This window comes from Phyllobates terribilis, unplaced genomic scaffold, assembly GCF_046119375.1.
Source record: "Phyllobates terribilis strain yellow unplaced genomic scaffold, ASM4611937v1 Scaffold_1__5_contigs__length_1240528914, whole genome shotgun sequence".
NCBI classification, from domain to species: Eukaryota; Metazoa; Chordata; class Amphibia; order Anura; family Dendrobatidae; genus Phyllobates; species Phyllobates terribilis.
In genome coordinates this window covers 785,673,277-785,693,284 of record NW_027362761.1, presented here as the reverse complement: position 1 = coordinate 785,693,284, position 20,008 = coordinate 785,673,277, and the positions used below count along the sequence as shown (strand labels likewise).

General features: G+C 45.5%; 1 protein-coding gene across 3 annotated transcripts in view; it reads left to right on the top strand.

Moving 5' to 3' along the window:
- The window catches only part of TMEM150C (transmembrane protein 150C), a 294,980-nt gene that overhangs the window by 119,190 nt on the left and 155,782 nt on the right, over nucleotides 1–20,008 (top strand). For 2 of the 3 annotated variants that reach the window (XM_073637018.1, XM_073637019.1), the window contains one exon: nucleotides 9,491–9,608. The exons of the other annotated variant lie outside the window; for it this stretch is intronic. The gene's annotated coding sequence lies outside the window, so the exon portion shown is untranslated. The remainder of the gene's footprint in view (nucleotides 1–9,490; nucleotides 9,609–20,008) is intronic. 3 annotated transcript variants of the gene reach the window in all.

Below are 20,008 nucleotides of genomic sequence, written 5' to 3'. Positions count from 1 at the left end.
ATCACACAGGACAGGTGACACCTGCAGGAAACCCGGCAAGACCACCAGAATGGGCATGCTGAGTTGTCACAATACTGACAGCCCAGCATGCCCCTAATTCTATAGATTGATTGAGCTGTCACTCACTGCATCCCTAGGACACCATGAGTAGTGGAATCGTGACAAAGGGCAAACTAATTTGTTATTTTGGGCAACTACTTGATTTTTCACTTCTGCTAGTATTGAAAAATGTCTCCTTTTGTATTTCTCACTTTGTTTTTGTTTTACTCAAAGCTTTATAACAAAGTAATGATAAGTAATAAAAAGTTTAATACAAACTTGTTTTGTACACTGTAGTGACATCTGACAATGTAGCCCTCAGTCCTGGCCACCTTATTCTTCTAACCATATGGTCAAAAAGCTCGTAATTCAAAAGTTGATGGTAAGAAACTGACCTCCAAAATGGATGGTAAAAATATAAGCCATTTGACCTATTTGGGCGCAATATTATAAAACTGGATCACAAGGACCTTGAACACATCCTTGTGCTTGAGCCCTGAAGAAAAAGCTTTGATAGAAAACACAGTAATATTTGGACTTTCTTTCTTACATGTGTTACTTTTTGGCAGTCAGTAATAAAACACAATTAGAAATTGGAATATTGAAAAAGAAATTGAATGTGGTTTCAAGGAAAAAAATAGTTTTGTCTTTTCGCCAGAAAACATGTGTTTCATGTTATGTGGGAAGTATGACTTGTGCTTAGTTTGCCTGAATCCATTCAGACTGAAGTTATCTCAATGATAGTGTTCATTAAACTGCTAAGTACACAGATTTGGAATAAATACAGACTTTATTTTCATTGTGAAAAAACTATTTAGTCTTTGGAGAGAAATGTAATATGTTTTCCAACTCATTACCATACATTTGATTTTGTTTGAGGTTTTACTCATCCAGAACTGAAATGCTATAGATACAGTATGATATAAAAGAAAATAAATTAACATGATAACAGAGTGTATGGATGATAAACTGGATATTATTAGATGACAGCAACATAGAATTAGCTTTTTTTCTGTTTCTTTTTTTCAACTGGCAGATACTGTGTGAGCGGAGGTAAAAAGTTGTCTGAATACTGGATCTGAATAATTACTGAGTGGAATAGTAATGTATTTTACCAGACATGTTACTTTTTTCTATATACAGTTGTGCTCAAAAGTTTACATACCCCGGCAGAATTTTTGCTTTCTTTGCCTTGTTTCAGAGAATATGAATGATAACAAAAAACCTTTTTCTCCACTCATGGTTACTGGTTGGGTGAAGCCATTTATTGTCAAACTACTGTGTTTTCTCTTTTTAAATCTTAATGACAACCAAAAACATCCAAATGGCCCTGATCAAAAGTTCATATACCCCAGTTCTTAATACCGTGTATTGTCCCCTAATGGCAGCTTGAAGTCTTTTGTGGTAGTTTGGACGAGGTTCTTTAATTTCTCAGATGGTAAAGCTGCCCATTCTTCTTGGCAAAAAGCCTCCAGTTCCTGTAAATTCCTGGGCTGTGTAGCATGAACTGCGCGCTTGAGATCTCCCCAGAGTGTCTCATTGAGATGGCCACTCCAGAACCTTCACTTTGTTCTGCTGTAGCCAATAACAGGTTGACTTGGCCTTGTGTTTTGGATCGTTGTCATGTTGGAACGTCCAAGTATGTCCCATGCGCAGCTTCCGGGCTGATGAGTGCAAATTTGCCTCCAGTATTTGCTGATAACGTGCTGCATTCATCTTTCCTTCAAGTTTTACCAAATTTCCTGTGCCTTTGTAGCTCACATATCCCCAAAACATCAGAGATCCACCTCCGTGGTTTATTGTAGGAATGGTGTTCCTTTCATCATAGGCCTTGTTGACCTCTCTCCAAATGTAACGTTTATGGTTGTGGCCAAAAAGTTCAATTTTGGTCTCATCACTCCAAATTGCCTTCTACCAGAAGTTTTGAGGCTTGTCTCTGTGCTGTTTGGCGTATTGTAGGCGAAATACTTTGTGGCATTTGCGCAGTAATGGCTTTCTTCTGGTGACTCGACCATGCAGCCCATTTTTCTTCAAGTGCCTCCTTGGCACAAACAGCCACACCGCTAGTTTTCAGAGAGTCCTGAATTTCAGCTGATGTTATTTTTGGGTTTTTCTTTGCATCCCGAACAATTTTCCTGGCAGTTGTGGCCGAAATTTTTGTTGGTCTACCTGACCGTGGTTTGGTTTTTACAGAGCCCCTAATTTTCAATTTGTTAATCACAGTTTGAACGCTGCTGACTGGCATTATCAATTCCTTGGATATTTTTTTGTATCCCTTTCCTGTGTTATACAGTTCAACTACCTTTTCCAGTAGATCCGTTGACAATTCTTTTGCTTTCCCCATGACTCACAATCCAGTAATGTCAGTGGCTGGATGAAAGATGCAAGAGTCTGTCTGGATCCCAGAAACTCACTCAGCTTTTATGCACACACACTGATTACAAGCTAACAGGTCACAGGTGAAGATGTTACCTTTAGTAGCCTTTCAAACCCATTTGTGTCAAATCCTGTGCATGTTATCAGGCCGAGATCACCAGGGTGTGTGAACTTTTGATCAGGGTCATTTGGATGTTTTTGGTTGTCATTAACAATTAAAAAGAGAAAACACAGTAGTTTGACAATAAATGGCTTCACCCAACCAATAACCACGATTGGAGAAAAAGTTTTTTTGTTATCATTCATATTCTCTGAAACAAGGCCAAGAAAGGAAAAATTCTGCCGGGGTATGTAAACTTTTGAGCACAACTGTAAGGACTATGGCCTAATTCATCAAAAATGGCCATTTTCTCACCGGTCTTGATGAGCATTGCATATCGCATACTTGCTGTCATATGACCTCCATTCCTGCCGCTAACACCTGAGAATCCTTACAGCATGCAGTGCAAGTGATGTGAGGATTCAAAAGTCTGCAGTCACATAGAGTGATTGCAGACTTGTAATTTAAGACCAGACAACCCCTTTAAGCTTCTGTGCCTTATATGAGAAATTGCAACCATCAAGAGTTTTAATATTATTGTTATATATAAATAAATCACAAAAATTATTCTACTGTTACCAATATGGTATATGACTGTTTCTTTAATGGAGAAATCTCAACCACCATTTTTCATGTATCTCTCATTATTTTTTCAGCTTGTATCTTTTTATGACTTGACTTGTATCTACCAATAGCAGTTTTAATCTTGTAGTTATAGAGGGTATATACTATTGGTGAGATAGTATAGACATTTTTGAATGTACTTTTTTGGGGTCTGCCACTGGCTGAATAGTAAAATACTAAGGAAGAAGAATGGCACTCCTGTATTATTTCTAGGTGCATGGATAGGGTCCCAACCAGTTACATATGAAAAGTCCAAGAATTCGGCACTCAATTTGGTGAATTTATTTACCACGTGAAGAGAGTGTATAAAACTTTTCGGTTGTCAGACTTTCATCAGTTAAACACTAAGTGATTCGAATAGATTCAGAGAGATTTAAACATATAGCATATGCGTATACAGCTCTTTTTGTTTCAAGCAAAAGCTTATGCCTGGAAAAAAAGTGAGCCGATGGCAGCCCGCAGGGTGGCAACTCTCATCGCTACAGTAACCAGTCTGGTAGAAGTAGCATGTTGTAGAGGTAGAGGTCCTGATTCCTGCATTTACTGGGCTGCTTGCTGCAGTTTTGATAAAATCCCTGCTTTACCTGTTGCAGATCTACCAGTTCTATGAATGCTGAACTCTCTATAACTATGCCCACATCACTGATTGGGATCAGTATACACTGGGCATAGGCAAATAGCTGCCAATCAGTGGTGTGGTGGGGTTCAGGAGTATTGAGTACTATATGACAGCAAGTTTACTAGTCGTCTAGTGATAATCTCCTGCTAATCAAACAGTAATATCATCAAAACTACAGCAAGCAGACCACTAAGTGATACATTACTGGAATCAGGGTCTCTGTCCCTACATTATGCTGCTCACAGATTAGATGGTTAGGTTAGATTTCCTTTAATCCCACAAGGATATTATATAATGCATAAAGAGTATTGTATATACTGTCAGCAGAGTTTGAAACTTTTACTTACAGCCTCTACAAAAACCCAGAATTATTCCAAAATCTGATACAATTTCTTTACCTGTATAAAGAGTCTGCCATCTCTGTGCTGCAAAGAGGTTATGTTTGTGCCACTATTGATATAACAAATCTATCAGGCTTTGATCTCCCTACTCCGAACGTCTACTTTGACCTTTAAATTACTGTACTGAGCATACTCATGATTAACCTTTGTGAATTACACCAGCCATGAGATTAGGCTTTTCATTTTTTATATCTTCCAAGTGAATGAAAAATACAGAAATAAAGCTGTCTTGTCTGGATTTAACCGACTTTATAGTACAAATGATTCATGCTCAGGTGAACAGGGAAATATATTATAGTCTGTTGTATTATGGGAGCTGAACATTATACTGTATATTTTACCATGGTTTTTGTTTTTTCTACTAATTGCCTTTTATAGGATATATTGCTAATATGATAAATGCTAATTTTGATCAGTACACCTCTATTAGGCTGGGTCCATAAAGTATTTTTCTTTTTTTACAAATACTGTATATAAAATGATGGGTACTGCTGACCACGTTGCTGTTCTAATATCATTTAGACTGTCCCATTTTTGTGGGTGCCAGAACCGTTGCAGACCGCCAAACAATGAAATGTACTTGTAAGGCCAAGTCTATATGTTCAGTATTTCATCAGTATTTTATCTAAGTATTTATAAGCCAAAATCAGGAGAGGAACAATCAGAGGGAAAGTATAATAGAAACACATCACCACTTCTGTATTATCACCCACTCCTGGTTTTGGCTTACAAATACTGAGGTAAAAAACTGACCAAATACTGAACATGTGAACATGGCCTAAAGGTGAAGAAGGCACAACCAATAGTTGACTTTAAAAAAAAAATACTGAAAAACTTTGAGTAAATATCCACATGATATTCTTCTGTATATCAAGACCTAGAAATGGAGGGACCATAGAAGCATCCATGCAGGGCCGGCTCCAGGTTTTTGTGGGCCCCGGGCGAAAGAGTCTCAGTGGGCCCCTTTAACACATACCACGATTCATGATGCACAGATACCCCAGAGAAATATATATATATAGTACAATGCAAAGATTTCACTTCTTACATTACATGACTGATATCTATTGTAAATTCCACAACAGCTCAGAAACCGGCAAATCGCTCCACACTGTATACTGGCCCCCATAAAATGCTCCATACAGAATACTGGCCCCCATAAAATGCTGCATACAGAATACTGGCCCCCATATAATGCTCCATACAGAATACTGGCCCCCATATAACGCTCCATACGGAATACTGGCCCCCATATAACGCTCCATATAGGATACTGGCCCCCATAAAATGCTCCATACAGGATACTGGCCCCCATATAATGCTCCATACAGAATACTGGCCCCCATATAACGCTCCATACAGAATACTGGTCCCCTTATAACACTCCATACAGAATACTGGCCCCCATATAATGCTCCATGCAGGCTGTTCCCCCCACATATTGCCCTATGCAGGCTGTTCCCCCCCTTATAATGCCCCATGCAGGCTGTTCCCGTCCTTATAATGCCCCATGCAGGATGTCACCCCCCATATAATGCCCCATGCAGGATGTCACCCCCATATAATGCCCCATGCAGGATGTCACCCCCCATATAATGCCCCATGCAGGATATCACTTCTCCACCCCATATAATGCCCCATGCAGGATATCACCCCCCATATAATGCCCCATGCAGGATGTCACTTCTACCCCCCTTATAATGCCCCATGCACGATGTTCCCCCCCTTATTATGCCCCATGCAGGATGTCACCCCCATATAATACCCCATGGAGGATGTCACCCCCCATATAATACCCCATGCAGGATATCACTTCTCCCCCCCATATAATACCCCTTGCAGGATGTCACCCCATATATAATGCCCCATGCAGGATATCACCCCCATATAATGCTCCATGCAGGATATCACTTCCCCCCCCCCATATAATGCCCCATGCAGGATGTCACTTCTCCTCCCCATATAATGCCCTATGTAGGATGTCACCCCCCATATAATGCCCCATGCAGGATGCCACTTCTCCCCCCCATATAATTCCCTATGCAGGATGTCACCCCCCATATAATGTCCCATGCAGGATGTCCCTTCCCCCCCATATAATGCCCCATGTCACCCCTCATATAATACCCCATGCAGGATGTCACCCCCCCATATAATGCCCCATGGAGGATGTCACCCCCCCATATAATGCCCAATGCAGGATGTCACCCCCCCATATAATGCCCCATGCAGGATGTCACCCCCTCATATAATGCCCCATGGAGGATGTCACCGCCCCCCATATAATGCCCCATGCAGGATGTCACCCCTCATATATTGCCCCATGCAGGATCTCACCCCCCCATATAATGCCCCATGGAGGATGTCACCCCCCCATATAATGCCCCATGCAGGATGTCAGCCCCCCCCCGTATAATGTCCCATGCAGGATGTCACGCCCACTCTCCCCCCACCATATAATGCCTCATGCCTCCATACATTAAAAAAAAAAAAATCAAATACTCACCTCACTCCTTCTCACCTGCTGCTGCTGCTCAGGTCCAGACTCAAGCGTCATCGGCGTCTTCCCGCACTGCGCTGCCTGTGATGGCTCAGGGGAGGGCACGGTGGAAAGGCGTCACTGCACCCTCTGACCTGAGACGTCACAGGGAGCGCACAGCTGGGATCGCACAGCAGGAAAACAGCGGATCTGTGGAGGCACGGGGAGAGGTAAGTATCCGGCTGCCGGGGCCCTGAGCAAGCGAGGGAGAAGGGCGGGCGCTGGCACCGCTCTCCTCCGCCCATAGCCCGGCGGGGTGCCCGGCACTAGCCCGGGTGCGCCGGGTGCTGACGCCAGCCCTGCATCTATGCCCAAAGACTTGTTGACATTCTCAACAGTTTATATTTGGCAGGACAAAAATCTTTTGTCTCCCCATATGGCCATATTGTGTAGAGGTGGACACCCTCAGTTGCTAAAGACTAGATGGAAATAAAACTTCAGTATCCCATATAATTATACCCCTCATAATATTAGTAAATGATTCTCAGGCAAAAAACATTGGATGAAAAAAAGAAAGTTTCAAAGTTTTTAAGGTTGAAGGTAGACTTAAGTCCATCGAGTTCAACTATAGCTTAACATATTGATCCAGAAGAAGGCAAAAAACAACCCATGGGGCTGACACTAATAGCTTCATATTAAGGGGACAATTCCTTCCCAACTCTACATATCGCAATTAGACTAGTTCCTTGGATCAATGTCCCATCACAGAATCTAGCGCCTGTAACCTGTAATACTATAGTTTTCAAGAAAGACATCCAGGCCCTGCTTGAACATTAGTAGTGAATCAACCAGTACGACATCATGCGGCAAAGAGTTTCATAGTCTCACTGCTCTTACAGTAAAGAATCTGCATCTGTGATTATGATTAAACCTCCTTTATTCTAGACGTAGAGGATGCCCCCTTGCATCCATCGCAGGCCTAGGTGTAAAAACATCATTAGAAAGATCTCTGTACTGTCCCCAAAGTAAAAAGAAGTTAAAAACTTATTTTAAACATCTCATCACCTTTTTGTCTAATCAAGGTTTTGTCTTTACAAAAATTAAAAATTGGGCAACAAAACAGATTAGAAGAGGGGAAAAAAAGTTCACTTTCAGTGTGATATCAGTGTTCAGCAGGGATTGGTACTAGTTACCAAGAGAAAACAGAGGCATACAAGTGATGAGAGGTGATAGAGTGAGTGCATGACCAGTGAAAGTGCAGTGTTGGCCTCCCAGTCTACCTTAAGAAACCAAAGTGTGGCAGATGCCTGTTATTTCACCCAAGAATAAGAATAGAGGCTGGACAGATTAAGTGGAGACAAGTGACTGCAAGAGCCCTGCCAACTCCAGTAGGCATCGAGTGTTTTTTTTTTATGGCCTTCAGATCAGTCTCGAACCATGGCTACTTGATAGATGAGCACTCTGTAGAAAGATCAATCTTGTGCAAGCCTAGATAGGTCCACCAGGGTCTTCTCTACTGTTATTTTGATAGTATCAAGCCAACGGGTTGCTGGTCTTCCTCTTTGCTTTGTTCCTTCTATTCTTCTGACCATGATGTCCTTCTCCAGTGATTCCTTTTGGTATGAGGTATCCAATGTAGGTAATTCATAGCTTGGTGATCCTTGCTTTGAGGGACGTGTCTGGATTGATTTGTTCCAAAATTGATTTGTGTGTTCTTCTTGCCATCCATAGTATTGATAACATCCGTCTCCAGCACCACATTTCGAAGGCGTTGATTCTGCTTTGTTTCTTTATCATTCAGATTTTGCATCCATATGTAACCACAGAAAAGACCAAACTATGTACAAGCCGTTTCTTCGTCGCCAGTGAAATTTTCCCCGATTTGAAGACTTTGTCCAATCACTGGACAAGGCATCTAGTGTACTGACGCCCAGATTGAGAGTAAGGCCACGTTCACACTTTCAGTATTTGGTCAGTATTTTACATCAGTATCAATAAGCCATAACCAGGACTGGGTGATAAATACAGAAGTGGTCCACGTGTTTCTATTATACTTTTCCTCTGACTGTTTCACTCCTGGTTTTGGCTTATAAATACTGATCTAAAATACTGACCAAATACTGAACATGTAAACATGGCCTAAGTAAGCCAAAATCAGACGAGAAAAAAGGCTATAATTGAAAGATTTACACCTATTCCTTGTGACTAAGGCCTAAGGCTAATGAACTGTGTTCACATAAGTTATAAGAAGTTTTGCCAGGGACTGTTAAAAAGCCATTCAAGATGAGCCAAGCAGTTTTACTACTGTGCAAAGACTGTTGCTACTTGTTAGGTGTTGCACAATGGGAAGTTTATTGAGATTGTCTTCTGATTTATGACTTGTCTACATTCATAGTAATGTTACTAATGCTAGAGTCCCAATGCTTGCATACCGTCGGTCCTCATTTTATGGCACCACATCTACTTCGCAGGAACCTTCGTTCACGCAGAAACAAGCTGGAGTTTCTTGGTTTTATTTCTTTTTCTTTTTTTTTTTGAAGTGAGAAACCATTACTATCAATTGTCAGTTAGTACATTATAAAGTAGGCGTTTTACTATCCACCTAATGGCACCTTCACAGCAAACTAAATTAATGACAGCGCCGCCGTTAACATTTCGAAAGCTATAAAGCTGATGTCCAATTACCAGCAAAGATTTGTGATATTATTGCATAAAGATTCAACAAGGGGATAATAAGCGAGAGTATATCTCACAGGAATAGGCTGCAATATTCATCAAAAGTGACTAACGAAAGGACGTACTGCCTTATTAATGCATTCCGACTTCTTTTATTTATTTCCTTTTCTGTTCAGGTGATTGCCTTTGTGATGATTAAGAAATTATATTCGTCTATTGCAAATTCAAGAACAAAGTGTTCCATTTCTCCACTGACCTTTATTGAGAGCCTATAAGTCAGCTATTCACCAAAAGGTATGTAGGCAGTACATAACCTTGTTGTTATTTTTTATGTGACAAATGTTATGTTTTTTTGTGAGCACATTAAAGTAATTAATTACTGCATGTCTTTTGTAAGATTCAAAGCGAATTACATGCCTATAAGTGAAGCTTACCTGCTATTTATTTTCCTTAGATACTTAAAGGGAATGTATCAGTAGGATTATCCCTCCTAAGCCGTCTGTATGGGCATTCTGGTCATAGAAAGCAGCTTAAAATGATACCTTGACATCTGCGATCTGATGTCTTATTCCAGAGAAATCCAAGTTTTTCCTATATGTAAATGAGCTGTTCCAAGCTATGGGGAGGACGCTGCCTGGTAGATAACTCCACCTCCAGAGATTATTATACATGAAGGGGAAGTTACCAGTGTGAGACAAGTAACTAGCACAAAGCAGGAGAAATGAACTTTATCTTCTTACAAACACATTAACAGCTGCAGTTCTCACAGCTCTGCTGTATTGTAACAATATTGCAGCCCTGACTGCCTGTGAGATGGAAGCTGAGAGGAAGCTGCAGATGTGTCAGGTATAATCACACACAGCTCTGCAGTGAGATCAGGAGAGCAGAGAGCGGCCATTACTCATCACACTGGTAACTCCCCCTTCATGTAAAATAAGCTCTGAAGGCAGAGTTACCATCAAAACAGTGACCTCCCCAAAGCCTGGAAGAGGTCATTTATATAACGTGATAAAAGAAGATTTATCCACAACAAGGCACCTGATATGAGACATACAGGGATGACTTTTTTCACCAGTATATATAACCTGTATGCCCATATTAATAGTTTAGGTAGGTCAAATGTGGTGACAGATTCCCTTTAAGGCCGCCATACACATTAGATGGCTATTCAATATTGGTGAGATCAGCTGTCAGTCTAATGTGTATGGAGGCCTCATGACTCTCCCTCATATGTTGTCAGGGAACAGAAAAATCTGGACTTCTAAAGGCCATTCTTTTTTTTCCAGAAGATAAACCAGCAGTCCAGTAATTGAAAAAATAGGAACATTTTGTGTTCTTGAGTGTGAGAGATGGTTGTCGGCTAAACGATCTAATGTATATGGTGGCCTTTACTGCTGTGTTGCTTTTTTCAGCTCAGATCCTTTAAGGCTGAGCTGTGATCTGTGATGACAACAGTTTAAAGCACAGTTCCTGTCTCATAATTGGTTCAGGCTGCTGCTCTCTGCATCCTTCTTGGCTGATGTGTATGGGCCTATCACATGCTAACTAAGAAATCAGGGCATTAAGAGTTCATTTCCATTGCAAATAAGGTGAAATCATTGTAAAATACAGTTGGCAAAACTACCATTGAAAAATAAGATTAGCAGATAATTGTGTAATTGTCACACTTAAATTGTGATTATTGAGACTCAGAAAGAAAAGTAGGGTGGTATTCCTGGAGAATGCCTTTAACCCCTTAAAGGGACTTTGTCACCAGGCTTTTGCTACTCCATTTGAGAGCCGTATGATATATAGGCAGAGACCCTGATTCCAGGTACATATCACTTACTGGGCTGCTTGTTGCAGTTTTGATAAAATCCCTGTTCAGTTCTCTGAACGTTGAATTCTGTATAATTCTACCCACACCACTGATTGGAAGCTTTCTATGTACACTGTGGATAGGCAGAAACCGGCCAATCAGTGGTGGGGATGGGGTTGTTCACGGCAGCAAGGTTATTCGTCCTATAGTGATAATCTCCTGCTGATAAAAATGTGATTTATGACTACTACAGCAAGCAGCCCAGTAAGTGACACATCGCTGGAATCAGGGTCTCTACATTATGCTGCTCTCAGATTAGGGGGCAAAAACCTAGTGACAGATTCCCTTTAATACAAAATTACATACATGTACTTCATCTGTGGACTATACTTTCCCCAAATTCCTGTATATGTATGTCATAGTGAGTCATATGTTAAATTCATATGCACCATTGACCAGTTGTGCTGAATTTGGCAGGGCCTCCCACTGGGTCCAAAAGCAATATAGAAGTTCAGGAAAGCCGAGGCACCAAAACAGCAAATTTGTGGTAAAAAACTTGTTCTTTATTCCATATCAATTAAAAAACGAACCGTAAGACACAGCAGGCAATGTTTCGGCCATAATTGGTCTTTATAAAGCCCAGAGAAAAATTCATACAGCTGTATGAATTTTTCTCTGGCCATGATAAAGGCCAATTATGGCCGAAACATTGCCTGCTGTGTCTTACGGTTCGTTTTTTAATTGATATGGAATAAAGAACAAGTTTTCTGCCAAGAATTTGCTGTTCTAGATTGTGAGCCCCAATGGGGACAGTGCCGATATTGTCTGTGAAGCCCTGTGGAATTAATGGCGCCATATAAGTGAGTAAAATAAATAAATAAATAAATAAAATACTGAATCCTTTCATGCTGTCTAAATTGTAAATGCAGGTTCAGAAAAAATGGAAAAATCGTGGTGTATGATATATTCAGTGCATTATCTTTTTTATTTTTTCGTGACAAAAGTCCCTTCCTGTTAAATATTTGCAGATTATTTTGTTCATTTTCAAATGTACTGCTTCAGATTCTCGAAAAGCATTTCACTTCTGCCATGGGGAAATAAAAAGCTTAGCTATACAGTAGTTGGTAGTGGAAGCAGCTGCCCGCTGTCTCCTGCTGTGTATGTAGAAATAGTCAGGAATTATACAAATCCCCATGGTTGCTCATGGCAAATGCAGCAATAAACTCAGTCCAGAACAAACATACAAAAGCAGAATTTCCCAGATGGTGAATAAAATTTGAATTTTATTGTGTCCAATAAAGAAAAAACTGGCAGACATGATAGCGGTGCGGCTCTGCACACTCCAAGTCACCAGACATCATTTCAATCGTTAAATATTACCCAGCAGTGTCTAAATCACAGCTCACAAAAAGTGTTATTATAGGGACCCTCTAATTTACGAGTGCGAAAACATCACAAACTCTAACTGGAGATGGCTCTGATTCAACTTGGAGATACAGCTTCAATAGGCATTTTTTCAGTGTTTTTTTTCTGCAGAAAAACCTGATCTCTTGCCAGGAAGGTTTGTTCAGGATTTTGCTTGTTTTTTTGCGTTTTTTGCTGTGTTTTTTTTTCACTGTCCTTTTGTCTCTTTATGCATGTGTAGCACCCTGAGGATTCGGCTGCTACAGGGGTATTGCACCTCAACCCAGAGGTGTGATATTCCACTCCCGGGTAAGGATGGAGTGTGGAGCTGAGCTCGGTAGGCTGCATGCACTACACACATCCCATTTCCGGAGGGCAGACCAACGGTACTCCCACTTAGAAATGTGCAGGTACGACCGAGTCTGTCCTTGGCTGGAGTGGGAGGGGGGTGGACCATCCCAGTAGTGTAGGGGCAGATAGGGGGAGCAGCCTGGGTAAAGATAGGAGCTCATTGGGTGCTGGTCACCTGAGCTCACACATAGAGGGAGTATTTAAGGTGGGCACCAACAAAGAACAGAGTCAGTCTGTCAGAGTCAGTAAGAAGCAGAGGTCCAGATGAGCCTGCAGAGAGAGAGAGGAGCAGAGAAGGAAAGACCCAGAGAGGAAAAAGAAAGGACTCTGAGAACCCAAATTCAATCCCCGGGTGAAGAGTCGGCAATAGGGTACCGGATCCCAAACTGGTGGGGGCAAAAGCACACCCTAGCCAGAGACCGGAGGCCGTGGGCAGCGTTTGCCACGGCCACCCACCACATCCACCCCGAAGGCAAACCACGTGGAGGGTCAGGGAACCCAAGGCCAAGGGTCTCCCAACAGAAGGCCCGAGGGCGCTGGACCTGGGTGGATCACTAGTGGGGACGGCCAGAGGAAAGGACAGAAGGAGAGCTCAGGGTCACGCTCCGGACTTGTTTGGGGGTTTGCTGAATCCAGGACCTGGTGGACGCAGCACGGCTCGGGTGGTCACTTGAAGCTGGAGTGACCGGAACATCAGCAGTGAGTAAATACCTTAAACTGCACAACCCGACTCTGTCTTCACTTAACATCTATGCTGCACCACCACAACCCCCATCCTCTGCACCTGACCCCCTGAGGCTATACCCCACCCGTTGGGGGTTATACTATCAAAAGCTGCACCAACACCATCAGCCTCAGCGGACCCTGCTGCAGCGGCGGCCGTAGTGACCGCAATACAACGGGTGGCGTAGTCGACATTAAGAACTTTATAACATCTGTAGGACTGCCACATACTCTGAGCTTGACACCCTGGGCACGGACCGGGTCACAGCCACTCGGAAGACTACAACTCCCATCTGATCCGGCTCCGGATATTCCCCTAAAGAATATGGCCCAGGGGGCGCGTCAACTTTGGCGTAGTCGGCAGGATTACGTGCCCGCAACAACCGGGTACTGCGTGCCTGAAGAAAAGAACGAGTTTACCTCAAAAAGAAGTCTCCTGCCGGTTCCGGAGGGTCCCCGCCATCGGACCCCATCACAGGTCGATTCCAGCCGGTTGTCCGCCATTAACAGCGTTTTCCCGCCATCTGCAGAGTTTCCCGCCACTGGGAGACGATTCCCGCCATTTCCAAAGGTTTCCCGCCTTGGAAGAGCGGACGCCATTATGGGCGTGCCAGAGGGTGGCAAGAGGCCACCTCCCATCGTGGGCCAGGACCGAAAATGGCGCCAAAAGTGGAAACCGCCCCCACCAACAGAGACTGTGATGCTAGAGGTGTCTGTCAGCGTGAAAGAACTGCCCCTGGAGCTGACAATCACCAAGTGGCCCCGGGACCGCCCTCGAAGTGGGAGGAGACGAAAGGAGAGAACAAAGATGAGTGTCGCTTGGAGCAGTCTGGAGCGAGCGCACCCGGAGGCAAGAAGCCTGGAGAAGAGTATCGGAGGAGCTTACCCGGAGATGGCGAGAAAGCAGAGCAGCACCGGCCCGTTGGCCAGGAGCCTGCTAGAAACAGAGGAGGGAGAGCAGAGCAGCACCGGCCCGCTGGCCAGGAGCCTGCTGGAGACAACAGAAGGAGAGCAGAGCAGCACCGACCCGTTGGTCAGGAGCCTGCTAGAAGCAACGACCCCACTAGGCTTAGTGGAGGTCCTAGCACAGCTCCCCCGAGACCGGGAGTGTGCGCAGACCGCTCTGGAGGGCCTCGCAAGGAGGATGGCCCGGGTGCAATGAGAGACGTTGGCGGAGTGGAGCCGTGAGATGGCCCAGCAGACCGAGACCCGTCAGCGGAGCACGCCACCCAAGACAAGGAGACAGACCGCCTCTGAGGATGGCGCAGGAGGACTGAAGGCCGGAGACGGCGCCGAGAAGGGAGCCGAACGAAAGGAGGCAGGTAAAGGGGACGTCTCTACCCCAAACCGGGAAACCGCGTACCTGCCCCAGCTCCCCGTCGCAGAGCCCGAAGTATCCCCTGCCGTGCCCGTCGCTGCAACGTCACCGCCGCAGACTAGGCCTCAAACGGGAGCCGCGACCCCTGTGACGTCACACGCCTCGACCCCGAGCGTGACCAAGCAGGAAGTACCACCAGCCTGGTCGCAAGGCCTAGTACCCCCGGGCGCCGCAATACCAACAGCGCCCCCTACCTCCGCGGAGCCCCCGGCCTGGTCGCAGGGCCAAGTAGCCCAGGGTGCCGCCGTCCTTACGGTGCCCTTCACCTTCCAGATACCCCAGGCCTGGCCGCAAGGCCTGGGCAACCCGGGCGCCACCACCGCGCCCATAAAACCAAGAGTGCCGCATCTGGGAGAAGATCTGTTCGCCCAACACACATGGCCGGACGGGCAGCCCTTTGTCTGGCCCAGGGAGTACTACGAACAAGAGCTCCAAAAGAGGGCAAGGCCCATGTGTGAACCCCTGATCCCGGCTCCAAGGCCCATAAAGAGGATCTCGCCCCCGCTAGAAGAGACCCAGTTTGAGTGGGACCCCACCGGAGAAGATCTCATGGGGTTCACTCAGGAGACTCGGGCAGCCGCAGCGGAGCGTGCAGAGTGCTGCCGCCAGCAGCTCGAGGTCTTTGAGAGGGAGCGGAGAGAGAGGCGGGTCCGGGAACAACAAGCCCAGATAAGGAGCGCGGAGCAGAAGAGCCGGGCCAGGAGAGACCCCCGTGCAGCACATAGTCCCCGCACCACCGGGACTGTGATCAAGTTTAACATGCAGCATGGGTGGGGCTTCATCCGAGACCACCGCACCCCAGGCGACGTCTTCGTAACCAGGAGAGACGTTGAATCCCACCTACCGGAGGGACACAGAGGTCGTGACCTTTACATCGGGGACGAGGTCACCTTCACCCGGCACAAGTGTGCCAAAGGACCCTACGCCCTCCATGTGCATCGCCTGACGGAGGAAGAGCTGCGGTGTGAGGAGGAAGAACAAGAGGACCCGGACGGGTTTGAAGCTAAAGGTAACCATAAAGAAAGAGCAGGAGGACGCCGTCGTTAAGTACAGCAGAGTACAAGCTGTATATAGTTGCCCGTCGGGGCACAGTGAACGGTTGCTAATATAGTCCCCGTTGGGACCAGAGAATTGAACTGTTACCCGTATTTCCCTTAATCCCACTGGCCGAGGACTGAGAGCGGCCATATCCCTTGTATATAGTTGCGCGTCCTAAAGCGCCCCCTACTGGTTTTAAAGGAAAGCCACAAGTTTTTCAAGAAAAGACTGTCGCATTTTACCCGGTCACACGTTGCACAGTGACCGGAGGAGGAGCCAGAGGCGACGAGAATGTTATTTATATGAAAAGTTTTCTGATATATATATGATATTTTATATGTTTTTACTATGTTGTTTATATGAAAAATTTGTATGTTTTGTGGTGTTTTGTTCTTACAGCCCGAGGACGTGCTGTGATTTACCAGGGGGGAATGTAGCACCCTGAGGATTCGGCTGCTACAGGGGTATTGCACCTCAACCCAGAGGTGTGATATTCCACTCCCGGGTAAGGATGGAGTGTGGAGCTGAGCTCGGTAGGCTGCATGCACTACACACATCCCATTTCCGGAGGGCAGACCAACGGTACTCCCACTTAGAAATGTGCAGGTACGACCGAGTCTGTCCTTGGCTGGAGTGGGAGGGGGGTGGACCATCCCAGTAGTGTAGGGGCAGATAGGGGGAGCAGCCTGGGTAAAGATAGGAGCTCATTGGGTGCTGGTCACCTGAGCTCACACATAGAGGGAGTATTTAAGGTGGGCACCAACAAAGAACAGAGTCAGTCTGTCAGAGTCAGTAAGAAGCAGAGGTCCAGATGAGCCTGCAGAGAGAGAGAGGAGCAGAGAAGGAAAGACCCAGAGAGGAAAAAGAAAGGACTCTGAGAACCCAAATTCAATCCCCGGGTGAAGAGTCGGCAATAGGGTACCGGATCCCAAACTGGTGGGGGCAAAAGCACACCCTAGCCAGAGACCGGAGGCCGTGGGCAGCGTTTGCCACGGCCACCCACCACATCCACCCCGAAGGCAAACCACGTGGAGGGTCAGGGAACCCAAGGCCAAGGGTCTCCCAACAGAAGGCCCGAGGGAGCTGGACCTGGGTGGATCACTAGTGGGGACGGCCAGAGGAAAGGACAGAAGGAGAGCTCAGGGTCACGCTCCGGACTTGTTTGGGGGTTTGCTGAATCCAGGACCTGGTGGACGCAGCACGGCTCGGGTGGTCACTTGAAGCTGGAGTGACCGGAACATCAGCAGTGAGTAAATACCTTAAACTGCACAACCCGACTCTGTCTTCACTTAACATCTATGCTGCACCACCACAACCCCCATCCTCTGCACCTGACCCCCTGAGGCTATACCCCACCCGTTGGGGGTTATACTACCAAAAGCTGCACCAACACCATCAGCCTCAGCGGACCCTGCTGCAGCGGCGGCCATAGTGACCGCAATACAACGGGTGGCGTAGTCGACATTAAGAACTTTATAACATCTGTAGGACTGCCACATACTCTGAGCTTGACACCCTGGGCACGGACCGGGTCACAGCCACTCGGAAGACTACAACTCCCATCTGATCCGGCTCCGGATATTCCCCTAAAGAATATGGCCCAGGGGGCGCGTCACATGTACATAAAGTTCAGAGAAAAAAAAAATCTCATTCTATTTCATCAGGTTTTGGCACAAAAAAAGGTGAAAAAATGGACACCTGCGTTTTTGGTTCATTTTTTTAGGGTTTTTTCACCACCCATTACTTGCAATGGGTGAAAAACGCTGAAAAAACACTGAAAGAAGTGTCATGCTCTATTCTGCAAAAAAACACGCAAAGCACAAAATAGCGATGAAACAAAACCAAGATGTGTGCATGAGATTTCTGGAACCTCATAGACTTTGCTGGTACTGTAAAACGCAGCTGAAAATTTGCAGAAAAAAGTGCATCAAAAAAACTCTGAAAAAACGTCTAGTGTGAACATAGCCTTAGAGTTCATTAACACAATGGAGTTTTTAAGATAAAAAATGCACCACTGATTTGCAACAGAATCTGCAGCCGAAATCTGAGACTGTCTGCAGCGCATCCACTCACAGATTAGGCAAATCCAGGAGGGTTAATCAGTGTGCGCTTAACGGCCCATACACATTAGACTAATGTCAGCTGAACCCGTCGATATCGATGGGTTTGGCTGATGGTCTAATGTGTATGGGGGGCGCTGGTAGACTGATGGTTGGGAGAGATGTCAATGCCCAATTTCGGACTGCCAATCGTTTTTTTCTCCCTGAGATAAGCCACGAGCCGAAGTGTCAGTCGGTGACTTTCTCATAGAGAACACAGAAGTGCTCGGCAAGAGAGTGCTCCTGTGTATGGGAGTTTCGGCTGAGATGGCTATCGGCCTAACCATCGGCTGAAGCATCGTTTGGCCGACAGCCATCTAATATACACTGCTCAAAAAAATAAAGGGAACACTCAAATAACACATCCTAGATCTGAATGAATGAAATATTCTCATTGAATACTTTGTTCTGTACAAAGTTGAATGTGCTGACAACAAAATCACACAAAAATCATCAATGGAAATCAAATTTATTAACCAATGGAGGCCTGGATTTGGAGTCACCCCCAAAATTAAAGTGGAAAAACACACTACAGGCTGATTCAACATTGATGTACTGTCCTTAAAACAAGTCAAAATGAGGCTCAGTATTGTGTGTGGCCTCCACGTGCCTGTATGACCTCCCTACAACTCCTGGGCATGCTCCTGATGAGGTTGCGGATGGTCTCCTGTGGGATCTCCTCCCAGACCTGGACTAAAGCATCCGCCAACTCCTGGACAGTCTGTGGTGCAACGTGATGCTGGTGGATGGAGCGAGGCATGATGTCCCAGATGTGCTCAATCGGATTCAGGTCTGGGGAACGGGAGGGCCAGTCCATAGTTTCAATGCCTTCATCTTGCAGGAACTGCTGACACACTCCAGCCACATAACGTCTGGCATTGTCCTGCATTAGGAGGCCAACCGCACCAGCATATGGTCTCACAAGGGGTCTGAAGATCTCATCTCGGTACCTAAAGGCAGTCAGGCTACCTCTGGCGAGCACAAAGAGGGCTGTGCGGCCTTCTAAAGAAATGCCACCCCACACCATTACTGACCCACTGCCAAACCGGTCATGCTGAAGGATGTTGCAGGCAGCAGAATGCTCTCCACGGCGTCTCCAGACTCTGTCACGTCTGTCACATGTGAACCTGCTTTCATCTGTGAAGAGCACAGGGCGCCAGTGACGACTTTGCCAATCCTGGTGTTCTGTAGCAAATGCCAAGCGTCCTGCATGATGTTGGGCTGTGAGCACAACCCCCATCTGTGGACGTTGGGCCCTCATACCACCATCATGGAGTCGGTTTCTAACCGTTTGTGCAGACACATGCACATTTGTGGCCTGCTGGAGGTCTTTTTGCAGGGCTCTGGTAGTGCTCCTCCTGTTCCTCCTTGCACAAAGGAGGATGTAGCAGTCCTGCTGATGGGTTGTTGCCCTCCTACGGCCCCCTGGTGTACTGGCCTGTCTCTTGGTAGTGCCTCCAGCCTCTGGACACTACGCTAACAGACACAGCAAACCTTCTTGCCACAGCTTGCATTGATGTGTCATCCTGGATGAGCTGCACTACCTGAGCAACTTCTGTGGGTTGTAGAGTCCGTCACATGCTACCACGAGTGTGAAAGCACAATCAACATTCAAAAGTGACCAAAACATCAGCCAGAAAGCATTGGTACTGAGATGTGGTCTGTGGTCCCCACCTGCAGAATCACTCCTTTATTGAGGGTGTCTTGATAATTGCCAATAATTTCCATCTATTGTCTATTCCATTTGCACAAAAGCATGTGAAATTGATTGTCAATCAGTGTTGCTTCCAAAGTGGACAGTTTAATTTCACAGAAGTTTGATTTACTTGGAGTTATATTCTGTTGATTAAGTGTTCCCTTTATTTTTTTGAGCAGTGTATATGGCCCAAGCTTTATTCCATCC